The 14829-nt window shown below is 37.7% G+C and overlaps 1 protein-coding gene and 1 pseudogene across 1 annotated transcript in view; one reads left to right on the forward strand and one right to left on the reverse strand.

Moving 5' to 3' along the window:
• Gpo1 (glycerophosphate oxidase 1) overlaps positions 1-14829 on the reverse strand; it is a 550013-nt gene that overhangs the window by 227959 nt on the left and 307225 nt on the right. The window lies entirely within an intron of this gene.
• Positions 510-1515, forward strand: LOC150109743 (large subunit ribosomal RNA; annotated as a pseudogene).

Here is a 14829-nt window from a genome sequence, read left to right on the forward strand (position 1 = left end):
CAACCCTGTGTGACTCTAAAATGAAGGAGAATATCGGTTCTCTATACACCCGCATGGGGTGGAGGCAGGCCTGGGTTATGGTAATGGCCAAGACCAAACCATGCATTTCGGCGACTGAGTTCGTATTGGTGGCAGGCGACTGATATCTACCTAGCCATTCGCGTTGGCTGTGGGGGTGTAGGCCGCGATGAGGGGGCATAGACCACGCTAGATGTAGTATGTGGGATAGGGAGTAGACGCGTTAATCATACGTCACAGTATGGACATTCGCCCATCTTGATTGAGACAGCTGCATTCGAGGAGTCGAGAGCAGTAGGTGGCTCCCAAAAGGGAGAGCCATAGGCATGGAATTTTGCGTGCCGCTGCACCTACGCGGGTTGTAGGAAACTCATAGGACACATAGCCAAACGCCTTGTCATCTAATTAGTGACGAGCATGAATGTATTAATGAGATTCTAAATGTCTCTATCTACTATCAAGCAAAATCACAGTCAAGGGAACAGGCTTGGCAGAATCAGCAGGGAAAGAGGATCCTGTTGAGCTTGACTCTAGTCTGATGCTGTGAAGGGACACGAGAGGTGTAGCAAAAGTGGGAGATTGCCCTACAGATGCCAGTGAAATACCACTACTTTCATCATTTCTTTATTGACTCAGTGAAGTGGAGAGCAGACTCTGTGTGTCCACAATTCTAGTCCTAAATGCTGGGCCTCCATTGCCTGGTGCGATCCACTTTGAGAACAGTGTCAGACAGGGAGTTTGACTGGGATGGTACATCTGTCAAAAGTTAACACAGGTGTCCAAGGCAAGATCATCAAGGACAGAAACCTCATGTAGGGCAAAAGCTGGCTTGACTTGATTTTCAGTAGAAATAGGGACCATACTGCGAAAACAGGGGACTATCAATTCTTTTGATTTTAAGTTTTAAGCAAGAGGTGTCACAAAAGTTACCACAGAAATAACTGGCTTGTGGTGGCCAAGCATTCATAATGACATTGCTCTCCATGCTTTAATGTCAGCTAATTCCAAACATTGAGAAACAGAATTCACCAAGCTTTGAACTGTTCACCCACTAACAGGGAACATGAGCTGGGTTTAGACCATCATCAGACAGTTAGTTTTACCCTGCTGATGACTAGTGTTGTGATAGTAATCCTCTTCAGTATGAGAGGAACCCCAGGTTCAGACACTTGGTTGAGTGACCAATGGTACAAAACTACCATCCGTGGGATTATGACTGAATACCTTAAAGTTAGAATCCCATTGTAATATTTGAAAGTAAGCACTGGAGTTGCTTTCAAACTGCTACAGTGCAATCGCTCTGGTGATGAGGCCACTAGAATGGAAGCATTAAGACAACCATTGAGACCATGCTGCTTCCTACGTCACACTATTCAGGTGTGATGTGTGGGCGGCACCACATCGTCCGCAGATGACCTAGGTACTGGTCTGGGTGTTGTATTTAGAAGAGCAGTGACCATACTGTGATCTATTGAGACTTAGCAGACATTATGATACAGGATTCACAAAATTCTATATTTTAAGCTTCTTTTGTTTAGAGAAACATGTGCCATAGTTTTATGAATTATTTACATGCAAACATTTATAAGACCATATATTTCAGCCTGAGAATTACAGACTATCTTCAGTGGCAAAAAACAGTTTATACAAAGTAGTATGCAGACGATGGATTTATTTGAAATAGAATGAGCCACGTGATGCTATATTTCCAGTAACATTATGTTCTAACTGAGGAAAAGGTTAATCATAGCAGAATTAAATAAATAAATAAATATATTTATAATGTCATACTCTACGAATCACCTGATAGATACAGCATCCTGTTGGTTTCTTGAAACCTTATCACTTCATAAAATACCATTCTTGATTTTAATAGTGAGTATTAAAAAAGATGCATTATTCAAATCAGACCTTCCCATATTTTGGATAATAATAAGCAGTCATTCCGATTCAAGTCTGGGCAGTGAAACAAGACATCAGCACTCTGCTTAAATAAATGTTCAAATTTGCATCAACAGTGAGGTAGTACAGGATGTCCCAAAATTCACGCAAGAAGTAATTTTGATAGAAAACACAGGTTTTTAATTAAAAATTGTAATTTCTTATTGATTCATAAAGTATACAGTATAGGGTTATGCATGGAATAGCATTTCGGGTAAATGGCCTCCACGGCTTTGCTGGCACATAGGCACTCCTTTGTCGAAATTTTCCATGACCGTTTTGCATAAATGTGGCTGAATTTGTTGATACAGTGCTTAATTTCCTCCTTCAAGGCATGGGTGGTCATGGGCTTGTTGGCATAAACCTTAGACTTCAAAAAACCCCAAAGAAAAAAGTCCAATGGCGTTAAGTCACATGATCTGGGCGGCCAATTCTGATCACCAAAACGGGAAATTACACGACCAGGAAATGACTCATGCAGTAACTGAATTGTTTCTCCGGCTGTACGGCATGTGGCACCGTCTTGTTGAAATCACATGTCGTCCACATCCATATCTTGCAATTTAGGCACAAAAAACTGGATTATCATGTCACGATAGCGAGCACAATTAACTGTTATTGCCTTACCAGCCGCATTTTTGAAGAAGAACGGACCGATGATGCCTCCAGCCCAAAATCCGCACCAAACAGTGACACATTGTGGATGCATTTGTTTCTCAACAATCGCTCGTGGATTTTCTGAACCCCAAATGTGATAATTTTGTCGATTAATGAAGCCATCAAGATGAAGATGATTTTGTTCGAAAAATAAGCATCCACTTGTTGTTGTTCCATAATCCATTCAACGAACTCTCTTCACTGTGTGTGGTCAGTAGGCTTCAGTTCTTGAGTCAATTGAACTTTGTAAGCATAAAGATGCAAATCTTTCGTGAGAATACGCTGTAGAGAGCTTCTCGAAATGCCCAATTCAAGACCACGGTGCCAAATTGATGTTCCTGGACTCTCAGCAACACTCTCACGAACTGCTTCGATGTTTTCTGTTGAACGACTTGAAGGATGGCCAGAGTGTATAAGATCACTAATTGATCCAGCTTCCTTGAATTTTTTAATTAATCTTTTCACAGTTGGTTAAATCACTATTCCGACCATATTTTGTACGAAAATTGCGAACTGTAGCTGCCAAACCTTCATTATTTTTAAAATATTGCTCAACAATGAAAATGCGTTGTTCTTTCGTGTAGCGCTCCATTTTTAATAACCCTGAACAGTCAGCTGTCACGCTATCTTTTTTTTCTCGTTGGCAACACTTTACCGCACGAATGGCGCTAAATTTAAATCTTGCGTGAATTTTGGGACACCCTGTAGATGTATTTCAGACTAAAGAATGTTGTGGTCTGTGTCTACTCTGCGTTGAGCCAATCAAGATTTATTGGTTTTCCTGTAGTAAATATATGATTGACTATACTACTTTGGACAAACTGAACACTCAATAGAAAGGAGAATACAGGAACATCAATCGTATATTTACCATAGGAAATCCGATAAACCTGGATTGGTCTGTGGCCCTTTTTTATATGCAGACGATGCAACTCTCATAGCAGAAATTAAGGAAGACCTGGAGTAATTAATTCTATTGGTTATGAGGAAAAGTAATGAAATGTGAAGATGAGATTAAAAGGATAGACATGAAAAAAAAAAAAAAAAAGCTATGTTGTTAAGCCTGACAAAAATTATGAAAGATAGAGGTGTGAGTAGGGTCACGAAAGCTAAAATTGTCAAAGCAATGGCATTTCCAGTAATGATATATGGATGTCTATTAAATTATTTAAGGAATTTACAACATATACTGGAATATTAATTAAAAGGAACTTTAATAAATACTTCCTATATTTTGGCAAGGATACATTGCCATCTTCAATGGGAACATACAACTATGTCACGTGCACACAGGCACTACAAAAAACAAATGAGGCAGAAGAGAGAAACTATTGTTGTTCCTAGAGTCCTAATGGTGCCCCCTAGCAGGCTATATTGGGTTGTCTTGGCTGTTGGGCTGATGTTCTCATGATGCAAGCTTCCCAAATTTGGGGAAGTCTCATGCACCCAAATTTTTTGCAGTTTGGAACATTTTTAGATCTGAGGCTGATTCTATGAACAATCTTTCATATTTAAACTTGCTGCGGTGTATTGATGTGGCTTTTTTCCAATGTATTCTGTGGCAGGTATCCAGAGCATAGGCTGCAAGCCCAGAGTGGCTGTACTGGTTAAACCAGATGTAGTCTTTATGTTCCGAAATCCTGACATTTGCTGTTCTGCCTGTTTGGCCAAAGTAGGACAGTTTACAGCTGCAAGAGACCTGGTATACCCCAGGTAGGTCTAGGGGAAGTGGTTGGTCTTTGGTGGAGCTGATAAGGGATGCCAATTTAAAAAAATATGATCTAACTTCTTGTTACAAACCATAATAAAAATTGGCATCCCTCCTTATCTGCTCCACCTAAGACCAACCACTTCCCCTAGAAAAATTGGGGGTGCTGCAGTTCTGCAATGCCTATGTACGAGCCGCCCCTGCATATATGGTATGAATGTACTGTAATACGCTATGCACCTCCATTTCATCTACATCAGTAATCACATTTTGTCTCAGGTAATTATCCCTTAGTAACTGTATAAATCCCATTTCCTTTCTCCAATATATCCTCTCCTCCTTCCAATCTATGTTCCTATAGTTGAAATCCCTCATAATAATTACCTGTCCTCCACTCATTGAATATTTGCCAATGCATATTATCTTCACCATCTTTTCCATTCCCTGGTCTATAGCAGCATCCAACTGTATAGTTTATTCTGCTTGTCTACATCTCACACCAGAGAGCTCAAATGTGCAATTTTTACTGGCCTACAGTTGAACTTCTGCTCTCTTTGGTTGCAGTTCATCGGCTATCAAATAACACTCTCCCCCATTCTTTTCTCTCTATCCTGCCTGAACACACTATTACATTCCATCCCACTAACTATATCATCTTCTGTTAGCGATGTCTCACTAATACCAATAACCTTTGGCCAGGATGAGCCAATCAATGCCCAAAATTCCTCCTGTTTGTTCCAAATGTTCCTTGCATTAGTTTCCATAAGGTGCAAAAGTCCCTTAAAACCCATCGCTATCCTGATGATTTATACTAACTATCCCATTCTGGTTTGTTACCAGTGGTACTAAATTAGGCATATTATACACATTTTTACACTCAACTGCCTCACCGATGTCCCATATCCACTCAGAAGTTACCCCCCCCCTCCAAAAAAAAAGCTGTATTTTCCGTGATTCTGCACATCCTGTTTCACTTCATTCAATAACATTTTTTCCTGTCTCCGAACACCAAATCCATTCAGATGCAAACCATTCTTCTTGCATAAGTCCTTTTGCTCATCAAACTCACTCCACACATTCACAAATATGCACCACTCCTCTTGCATAACCTTTGCATTGAGTCATTCGCTATTATGGTCCTCCTCCTCAGCTCTACTCTGTCATACTCTGGCAAAAGACTCACTATCTTAATTCTCTCACTCTTCTCTTTTACTACTCCAGTAATTCTTTCATGTCCTTTTAAATCATTTGTTAAAGCCAGTACAATCATCTCTTTCACACTACCCTTTTGTGATCTAATAGCCTCACTAACATTGTTAATTTTCGCACCTGGAAAATCTTGCACTTCTTTCTTTCTGTTATCAGCTAACCCACTCGCCAGACGTTTCTGCATTCACTCCGGCTTCGCCCTATGTATCCCTCCTCGTAACCGAGCTATCTCCCTTATTACAACCAACTTTAATTCTTTACATCAGTCATACTATTCTTTCGTTCAACACTTTTACTCTCTCTCTCAATCCTAGAATTATTGAAAAAAGCAGTTATGTTGGGGAAGACTGAGGGAATGAGAAGAAGAGGAAGACCACAAAAGAGTTGGATGGAAAACATAAAAGAACTTACCAACTTGAACTTACAATTGCTGAAAGAAAGGACAAGAGGCTGCATGGGATGGAGCCTTTGTTCATAAGATCACCAAGAGTCAAAAATGACTGGATGACACATAACAAAAGAAGAATATCAGGGGTGAATATTCCAGGTGTGCAGTGCTCATCCACCAAAAAGCAATTTCACAGATGTTATATTTTTGAATTTATTTATTTTAAAGACTCCCCTAATTGTTTCTAGACTTTGCGTGATTCCTAAAAGTAAACACAATATACTAATGCTTCATGAAGAGGACACTTTTTGATGTGTAAACATTGCATCACATTTGTTTTAATAGCCCAGGCATGTGTTCAAAATACATACACCTTTGAACACATGCACAGATAGTGCAGTGGGTCAAATTCATAGTGTTCTGGTAGTTTTCTGAGTTTCATTTGTTTTGCACGCATGAAGTGTTAGCTGATGTGGTAGACAAGTTTATAATATATAATTTTCGATAAATTTATAACTTTTTTGCACATATTTACAATGGCAAACAGTACTGTAGTCGAAGGAGATAAGCCTCGTCCTTCTCTTCCAAATTTTGCACCTTGGAGTAATTCAAATCCAACCAAATATAGCATTCTCCTTCATTACTGTTTTCTAATAGAGTATCTTAAAACAAACAGATTGTCCCCCCACTCTGTGTAGATTGTTGATTAAAGTGTTCAAAGTTATCCTATAATTAAATGCATTAGCCAAATTAAGATGAGCACTCTCTTAAAACTTTCAATAATTGATAAAAATGCCATTGTACGGTCAAACTGACATGAATTTTGTAGCCTGGGTTGCAAAAGTCACTACAGCACACCCAACTGAAATGGGCACACAATTCTACTGAAGATTGTGTGTGTCTATATATATATATATATATGTATTTACACACACAGACACCTATATATACATATATATATATATATATATATATATATACACGAGAATATAAGAACATAGGTTACCTTCATAATTCTTCTACTAGTATGTTCTTTCCTGTGGTTATATCAGTTGCTTTAATATCATTTATTCTAGGTGTTTATTTCTTCAGAACTTTCCAGACCCAATCTCATATGAGGGTGGTCTGAAAAGTTCTTGGCCTAACAATGAAAAAACGAATTTATAATTAAAATTTTTTTTTTCCAACATAATCTCCCTTAAGACTAATACATTTATTCCATCGATGCTCCAGTGCAATTATTCCATCCCTGTAGTAGTTTTCAGTAAGATCTGCAAAATACCCCTCTACAGATGCAATCACCTCTTGATTCGAAGAAAAATGCTGACCAGTGAGGAAGAGTTTCAGTTTTGGGAAGAGAAAGAAGTCAGAGGGAGCCAAATCTGGGGAATAGGGTGGATGTTCCAACAATTCATAGTGCAGATCCCTTAATTTTCCCATTGTCAAAACACCTTTGTGGGCAGGTGCATTGTCCTGATGAAAAATGATTTTTTTCTTCTGCAAACCGGATCTTTTCTCACGAATTTTTTCGTCGCCTGGTTCAATGATTGGAATAATAATCCCTAGTTATTGTTTTAGCCTTTTCAAGATAATTAATAAGCAATATAATCAATATAATTAATAAGCAGTGTTTTGGGATGCCTTTAGCATCCCAAAACACTGATGCCATGACCTTTCCTGCTGATGGAACTGACTTTGTCTTCGTTGGTGCTGAACATCCAGCTTCTGTCTAGCGTTTTGACTGCTGTTTGGATTCTGCTGTGTAATGGTTAATCCAAGTCTCATCCATAGTAATGAATCGATACACAAAATCAGTTTTCTTCTTGTTAAAACACTCCAAGCACTGTTCAGAGTTTTTCAGGCAAGTGTGTTTTTGATCTGCTGTGAAGCAAGCCCATCTTGCGCAAAGCTTTTTCATTTGCAATTCTCAATGCAAAATATATCCTATACGTTCTTTTGAAATGCCTATGTAACAGCAATTTCATGCACTTTGACTCGCCATGATCAATGATTTCTGGTGGTGTCACACTTTTTGGACATCCTTCACGTAGATCACCTTCAAGGCTGGTACGGCCACATGCCGATGAGTCTTTTGTCTAGATGAAGATACACCTATAATAATGTCAACTAACTATTTAGACTAACACGCTTGTTGAAATCCATTATAAGGTACAGTGGAATAAAAACAGCACAAATAAATAAAGACACGTTTAATCAATCTTATATTTCATCTCAGTTACTGAGACATCATCAGAGAAACAATATTAAATTGTAAAAATGCACAAAACAATAAATGGAAAAGATTAGACCAAAAGCGTAGTCTTATGAGGGATGCCCTCAATCGGTGCTGTTAGCTAGCCTTAGATATAGATTGGGAGACCTAAGAATTAAAGTTTCCTAACATGAGTTTGAGCGACTGCAGAAATGATTACATGTGGTACAGAAGGATGGAGAATGTAAGAAAGAGTGAAAGAAAAAAGCATAACAGTGCAAGAAACTTGAAGAAAGGAGATAGTATTCTATGGGGAATCGATAATAAGAGGTATACTTAATGAAAAGTGATAAAAGAATGTTTCCCAGGTGCAAAGATAAAGGATGTTAGTGAAGCTTTAAGTTTGCAGAAGACAGAAACGAACAAGTTAATTCTTTTGGAAGGCATAAATGATTTGAAAGGTGAGAAATGTGCAATGAGAGTAGATATGAAAGAGTTGTTAGAAGAAGCAAAAATGAAGAATAAGAAAGTAAAGATTGTGAGTCTGCTGCCTTGGTATGATAGGACAGAATCGAGAAGAGGGACCATGATTGCCAATGAGAAGATTGTGCAGGAGGAATGGTCTGCAGTTTATAGATGTGTGGAGTAAATTTGATTGATGTAAGGGCCTGAAGCCTGATGGACTGCACTGCACTTAAATGGTTTTGGAGTTAGATGCTTGAAGAAAGCATCTAACTCCAAAACCATTCTGTGAGAGGTTGGAAGAGCAAAACTGGAACAAATGAGTGTGAGTGCAAGAATGAATGTGTAGAAAAGCCACACCTTGGATAGATAAGTATTGTGCAGGAATGATTATGAAGAACTGATAGCAATTTTCCTGGTTTTGAATCTGAATGGAGAGTTAATAACATTATGTAAGGGTAACTGTGGGCCCAAGAGGATGTTGAAACACATGAATGACTGAAGTATGAGAAATAAAGAAAGAAATTTTTAGCATTCGTCAGCACAACTTCGCTAAAAATTGACATCAGTGAGACCTGGTTGACAGAGAATGATGTAATTATAAGGATAGAATGTAATGGATATTATATTTTCAAAGAAAATAGAAGAAATAGGGCAGCAGGAGGGATTTTATTAATGATAGCTGAAGACCTTAAACCAACAAAAATAGAAGTTAATGAAGATTATAGATCTAGTGGAAATGGTTCAGTTGAGGCCATCTGGTGTGAAATAGGGCCAATAGGACAAAATATACTGTTGGTTGCTGTTATAGATCTGTGGGTCCAGAAGAAGATGTGAATGACATACATCTGCAGATTAGCACAATGAGTGCAAGTCAAGAAATTATCATGGTCGACTTCAACTATGGTGATACAGATTGTAAGAAGGAAAGGACATAAGGCAAAATGGACATGAAACTTATACAGTTACTAAGAGATAATTACTTGAAATAGCACATGACAGAAGGGACCAGGGGTTTGAGAGTGTTAGATCTGGTAATAGAATCAGAAGATCTATCTATAACTGGAGTAGTAACTTGTTCTCTAATCATGGAAAGTGACATGTAGTTTTGTCCTGGGAGATTGCTCAACATGTCACAAATTTCAGCCAAGAAATGGTTCATGTGGAACTACAAAGCTTCCTATGCAGGGTCCACGTGTTATTTAGATGCGACTACTTGTTACTACCACTCCCAACCAACCTGTTGCCTAGTCTGCCGCTGGGGGGAGGGGATATATATTTTTGGCTGTAGAAGCGTATGTTCATGGGGCCGGTTTGCCTGCTTGCGGGATGAAAAACGCGGCCTTGTGGGAGGATCCTAATAGACTATGCGAGTGGGCAAATGAGTGGGAGTTCAGTTTAATGTTGCTAATGATTATGACAAACATAGGAGGCAAGTTAGATCAGTGCCATGGCATAGAAACTACATGGAATGAATGTCATTAGTGCATGGGAAGTAGGCAAGGAATGTTTGAGTGAGGCAACATCAAGCTGCATACCCAGGATAAGGAGGATTTTTGATTTTTTATGGCACAAAGACATCAAAGGTCATACTGAATCAGAACACAGGTCATAGCAGTACAAATGGTAATTGGTTAGTAGGACAATCGCAAACATACATGCCCTTGGTGGGATTCAAACCTGCAGCCTCTTGGCTGGAGAGTGGATATGCTAACCACTCAGCCAATCAGGCTGGTGGATCAGGAGAATAAACTGAGTAGGGATTAATTGGATGACTGACAATATAAAGCAGGAGCTGCATAAAAAGAAAGCATGGTGGAAGAAATATAAACAACAAGGTGATTAGCATTCCCATGAGCAGTATAAAGCACAAGCAAGAAGGGTACATAGTATTACAAGGAAGGCTAAATCAAATTTCAAGAGAAAATTAGCTAAGCAGGTCAAAGTACATCCAAAACAGTTTTTTTTTTTTTTTTTTGCTCTGTAGCAAGTAAGGGAAAGATAACTTTACTGAATACTGATGTCAGGAAAGTGATAGGAACAGAAGAAATAGTTCAGTTATTAAATGATCACTTTGCAAGAGTATATTATCCATGTGGTGACTCTGCAGTTACTGAGGTGACACAGGCTGATGTGAGCATTGAGATAGATGAATTGGAGGTACTCAGCATATTGAAATCTATCAATGTGAACACAGCAGTGGGGCTTCACAGTATGTCAGCTTGTGTGCTACAAAAATGTGCAAGTGCACTGGCAATGATTCTGACAAGTTGTTTATTTGAAGTTTTTGCTCTGATAAGGTTCCAAGGGAATGGAAAGAGGGTAAGATAGTTCCATTATATAAAGGCAGCTCCAAGACAGAAGTAGCAAATTACAGACCCATCAGTATCTCTGGAGTGGTGGGTAAAATATTGTATTGGAAAAGTTGGTTAAAAGTAAAATTCAGGAATGGTTGGATAGGGATATGATACTCTAAAGGTGGCAGCATAGCTTTGTAAAAGGTAGGGCCTGCTTCAGTAATTTATTCACGTTTTATAATAAGGTGACAGCAGAATTGGATAAAGGAAATGGCTACATCATGATACTGATAGACTTTGCAAAGGCAGTTCACACAGAATACTGCATGGAAAACTATTATATAAGTTGGAGCAAATGGGAATGAATTTGAGGCTGGTGGCATGGCTGATAGAGACACATCAGGGGGTTGTGTCTAGTGGAGTGGAGTGGAATCAAGGTGAAGGATGACTAGTGGAGCGTCCCAGTCCTCTGCACTAAGACCACTACTCTTAAATTTGTACATTAATGATATAGCAGAAGATTTGAAGGGAGTTATTTAGTTGTTTGCCAATGGTGCATCGGCAAACAACATTGATAAAGGTGATGTAGATATCTTACAGAATGATTTAAATAAATTGGTAGTGTGAGCAGAGGACACAGTTATCGATTCAATGTAAAATGTAAGGTAATGCACTTCGGGATGAAAAGACTACACTCTTCATATCATATTGATGGTGCTAGTTTACAGGAAACAAACTGATGAAGCCAGGGATTTGGGGATGATGGTAAATAGATGTTTGAAATTCAGAGGATATATTGCAAGAGTTGGGAAAATAGGTCATAGGATTAATTGGATGCTGAGGAACACATTGACATGTAAAGACAGGGAGGTTATCTCTCTTTACAAGGCTATGATTACTCCACATGTTGACTACTGTGCACAGATTTGGTCATCTGTGTTTCTTGAGGATTGGGAGGTGGTGGAGAAGATTCAGAGATGAGTCAACAAGCTGGTGACAGGACTGTGGTATGTTCGCTCTGAGGATAGACTGACAGGGGATATGACAGAAATTTATGTGTTACTAAAGGGAATCCATAAGATTATCACAGAAGAAATTTTTCAACACATGGTGAGTAGAGGGAAAAAAGAAGAGGTCACATTTGGAAGCTGTCTACGAGTGGACAGCTTCCAAATGTGAACCTAAGGATGTGCGAACTAGGTTCTTTACTTGGAGAGTGCTGATGAGTGAAATGGACTGCCAGATGTTGGTGTGAGTGCCACACAGTAAACAAGTTTAAGGAAATCTATGATAGGTTTTGTGCTAATGGATAAAGTGGTTCTCATTATTATTTATATGGGCACTTCATGGAGTCAAAAGATCCATGAAGTGCCCATATAAATAATAATGAGAATAATAATAAGATTATAATCATATTTATAAAAGATTAGGTTAGTTTTTTAAATCTGTTGCTGATTCTAAAACATGTCTTTCAAATTTGTATTTGTTGAGGTGAAGCATGTTAGTTTTATTCCATTTGTTTCTGTGCAAGGTATCCATGGCATGGTCAGGTAGACCTGACTGACAATACTTATAACAGCAGATTATTATTATTATTATTATTATTATTACGTGACACCTTCAGGGAGTCTCCAAAGACTCCTCAAGGGAGGGCACCTACTCTACAATTCTCTGTCTCCACTACTCAAATCCACCAACGCGATCTACCACCACAACTAGTATTTTCACAGACAATCACAAACATCCATGCTCACAGTGCATAGTAAGTAGGCAAGAGCAGATACGCTAACCACTTGACCAACCAGGATAACAATGGATGTATTTTTTATGTTCTATCTGCTATTAATGTAGCAAATAATTCTCTCCAAGCAGAATTGTTGGCAATTCTTAATTCTGAACTTTGGGCTTCTCTCTCTCTCTCTAATATATTAGTCTGTAAAGTATTTCTAAAAATAAAAGAGAAATACATCAAGAAAATTAACAATCTGCATAGTTTTTCTCCACTGAAGAAGTAGCTGGAAAAATCTACCCTCATCTGCTCTCCTAAGGATCTTCTACCTCTTCTCTCTGTTCTAGGCATTTATAGGGTTCTTTGTTTGACCACATATGGTTAAACTGGAAGATCTGCAAACATCCACATAGAAGAACATAAAAAAAATACATCTGCTGTCATAAGCAGATGTATTTTTTTGGGTCTAGATGACCATGTCTTGCAAATAAAATGGAAGAAAATGACTGTGATTCCCCACAACAAATACAGGTAATCCTCATATAATGTGGATGTTAGGTTTCATAGAAATGCTGCGTTGTATACATCGTGTTATGCGAGACTCAGATCACATAGAAAAAGTACGGTTAGGTTCCGAAATCGTTTTTTTTTTTAAATTATATAAACAACAATGATATATCCAAGAAAAAATATTTTTATTTAATTCAGGTAATTCATGTAAGTTAAGAAAACATATAAACTATGAAACAAATGCATAGAATAAACTTATAAAAATTACAAATTGTACATAAACGTCATTACAAATAATGCATAAATGTTTTAGGCAAAACAAAATAAAGTGCAGATTTTAATCGTGATTCGCTGTCTTCAAATTAACATTTCGTAGATGTTCTTTATTTACGAGTATCCGGATGTCTTCATCACTTGAAATATCTTGGACATCATTTGTATAATTCTCATTGCATACTTCAGCTGGTTTAGTTATCAAGAAGTCAGTAATAAGACCATGCTTACCACTATGCTCAAATTTTTTATTAAGTTCATAATATAGAGCTAAACAAACATCCACTTGTCTTATGAATTTTCTGGAGCGCTCCATTCAGGGATCATTATCCGTAAAATAACTCTAAACTTTTTTGTCAAGTCCAATCCTTCTGCTAATTTCTTTAAACTGAATTCTTTAATGATTCATCACAATTAGAATCTTCGGCAGAACTTTCTCTGCCATTTGGTTTGACGTCATCTATTAATTGTACCTCCTCATTTAAATCTATTTCCCCATCAATTAATTCATTAATTTTGTTTCAACCATATCACAAAAGCCCTTAAGTGGCCATTACTATAAAAATAAATTTTCTATATAAAAAAAATGCATTACATATTAATTATGTATGTAACTCACAAGAAAATAAAGTGCTCAGCTTGAAATTAACACACTTATGATTTTTAATGTGCTTTTCTGGCAGAAAACGAAGACAATTTTTGACAATAAACACTTTATATGGTAAACAATTAATGCACATGCATGCTAAAGGGTATTTCCTCTAATATAAATTTGCTACTTATAACTACATGCGCAATATGGGCTGACGCAAATTTAACAAAGATAAAATTTGATTTTTAAGTTGCACGGTGAAAAATATTTGAAAAGATAAAGAGTCACTACAATTTGTAGACGCATTATATAAGTAGTGCGTTATATGAGGGTTACCTGTACATATGTTAAAACTTATTTAGAATCAGCAGGCAGGCAACAGGAAAACACCACGTTCCATAACTACTTCCCTGATTAAGTAGCCTACTGCTACCCTACCCACCAATTAGTTGATAAGGATTCAACACACACCCAGTAGATTTAAAAAACCAATATAATATTAATAAACATGGTTGTATTAAACTTTCCAAGATTTGGGAAATCTCAATTCTTAGGTCTCCCACCCAACAATACCTATAGAAGGCACTCCTCATAGGACTTTAGGCTTTCAGTCTAATCTTTTCCACTTTTTGTTTTGTGTGTGTTTTTACAATTTTAATAGTGTTTCCATGATGATGTCTCAGTGAATGAGACAAAATATATGATTGATTAAATGCGTGTTTAATTATTTATTTGTACAGCTTTTATTAAACCTTATAATGTTTAATAATGTGAATTCAGCCACCAATCAAGACCACATAGCCACTCTCTCCAATGGGGTCAAGACTAATATC

Source organism: Typopeltis vanoorti, chromosome 2 (genome assembly GCF_054136105.1).
Source record: "Typopeltis vanoorti isolate ZY-2024b chromosome 2, IOZ_Tvanoo_1.0, whole genome shotgun sequence".
In the NCBI taxonomy this organism is placed as follows: domain Eukaryota; kingdom Metazoa; phylum Arthropoda; class Arachnida; order Uropygi; family Thelyphonidae; genus Typopeltis; species Typopeltis vanoorti.